Source organism: Arachis duranensis, chromosome 1, assembly GCF_000817695.3.
Source record: "Arachis duranensis cultivar V14167 chromosome 1, aradu.V14167.gnm2.J7QH, whole genome shotgun sequence".
In the NCBI taxonomy this organism is placed as follows: domain Eukaryota; kingdom Viridiplantae; phylum Streptophyta; class Magnoliopsida; order Fabales; family Fabaceae; genus Arachis; species Arachis duranensis.
In genome coordinates, this window is record NC_029772.3 from 94,941,962 (window position 1) to 94,944,206 (window position 2,245).

A 2,245-nucleotide genomic window follows, 5' to 3' on the forward strand; every position below is an offset into this window, starting at 1 on the left:
ATATATATATATATATATAAAGTAAAGAAAGAAAGAAAGGAAGCCAAACGTGGCTTAATAGCATACATTTATAAATATATGAATGTGACACATATCACCAAGTTTTTGCTTCATTGTTTTTTATTGTCATTGGAGTAGCAAACATACCTAAATTTGTCGGGATAATTCGCATAATCCGCTAAAAATACAGGTCGGACTGAAAAATTGAAATTGTTAAATAATAAAAGTTTACCTAATTTGCACTGCTTAAATTATGGACTTTGACGAGCTTTGATGGGGGCGAGGCGGGCTTCTCTATCGGGCTTAGTATTTTTTTGTTAAGAGGTATTTTTATAATTTTTTTGCTAAAATCCAACTTTTCCCAACCTAACTTATAAGAGAATAAAGATGAAAATTGAGTGTTTTGGATTATGTTGATTTTGTTTTAGAGACAATATTTATAATTATATTTTGGATTATGTTTATTTTGTTTTGGAAACAATATTTATAATTATATTTTAGATGAAAACTTGGTTTATAATTATGTTTATTAGATATTTATAATTACAAAGACTTTAATGTTTGTGAATATAAAAATTATAATTTGTTTATACCTTTAGAAATTATAATAGTTAAAAGTAAAAACAGAAGAGATTTTTTTATACCTTTATATATATTATTTAATAGTTAAAAATAAAAATAGGCAGAATGGGGTGGGATTCTGGGACCACCTCATTAGGTGGGGTAGGGCGGGCCATCCCGCCAAAGGACGGGTTTCTGGCGGGACGGGATTCTCCGCTTGCCACCCCTAATTATCACCGAATCATAAGGAAAGGAAACGAGGAAGAGAGTAAACCATGAGGAGAACCATGGAACCTTCGATCTTCGACGTTCGATTTCTTGAGATCCATAATTCCAATAAAAAATCTAATCCGATAAAAGTACTTGTATCTTCCTCCTTTACGTGTTGGTGTCATTTTTGTTCGGAATAAGTTGACGGTGACGTAGCTCCCATTCCCCTTGAATTCGACCAATTGGAGTTTTAGGAGGTACAGACGATTTCTGACGTTTTCTTCTTCAGTAGCCGGATCAGAAAGCTTCTCCGGAGCTTCCATTGTATTGATTTCATACAGAGATAGCGTTTGGTAACTTTATAATAATTAAAGGCAAATTTGATGAGTGAATGTTGATTTGATTGATTATTATTTGAGTTTGAATGAGTTTATATTGAATTATTGTTGTTGCTTGTAATTTGTTGGTTTAGCTATGATGAACAGCTTAGCTGTGGTTATTTTAACAATTTTGGGACTGTTGTGATATGGTATTTAGAGGAAATTGATGAGATTTGGTATTTGAAATATTAAATTAAAAGCTGAGAAAAATTAATTGGTAACCGAAAGGCTCGAAAACGGATTAAGATACAAGTAATATTTTAAAAGGAAAGGGTTATGAATTTCGGTTTTGGTATAAAAGAAAGATTAGTAATTACATTTTATTTTTGAAGCGTAACTTTGTATTTGTATATAAAAATCGAGGTACAATTTGTAATTATATAAGTTTTTGAATATTTTGGGTAATAAATAAAGTACGGGGCTAAAAATGGATATTTTATAAAAGTTCAGGTTCTTTTTTAAATATAAAAATAAGTGAGGGTTTCAAATATCATTTTTATAAAATATTGAGGTTAAAAATAGAATATTAAAAAGTTCGTGATTTAGAAAGTAATTAATAAAAATTTGAAAATAAGGTTTTATAACTAAATTTTAAAAAAAGATTATGAATATTATTTTAAATACTTCTTTAAAATTACTCATTTAAATTAAAATAAATCATTATTATAATTAGTATTTATCAAATATATTATTTTTAAGAATATTATAATGTGTAATATTAATGAGAAGAGCAAGCAAAGCAGAGTATCTTAAAAACTTTAGAGAACGCATACTTAATTAAAAGACTTTATAATTCTTTTTCATAAAGCACTTAGGGTGAGGCAAGGGAATAATGAGAAAATAATTTATACTATGGAATGATAAGAAAAAAGAAAAAAAAAGAAAAAAAGAACGAAAAGAAAATGAGATAAGAAAAGATATGGTGACGAGCCTACTGAGATTCGCTTTCCAGAGATACATCGGCCACTCCAGAGGATGATCGCACCTGTAAGACAGAGGTTGCTTACAGAGGTTATGACACTGGAAGCCAAACTCAGACAATTGCTGAGTTAAGTGAAAATATAATTTAATAAATAACCAAGAACAAAAGAATT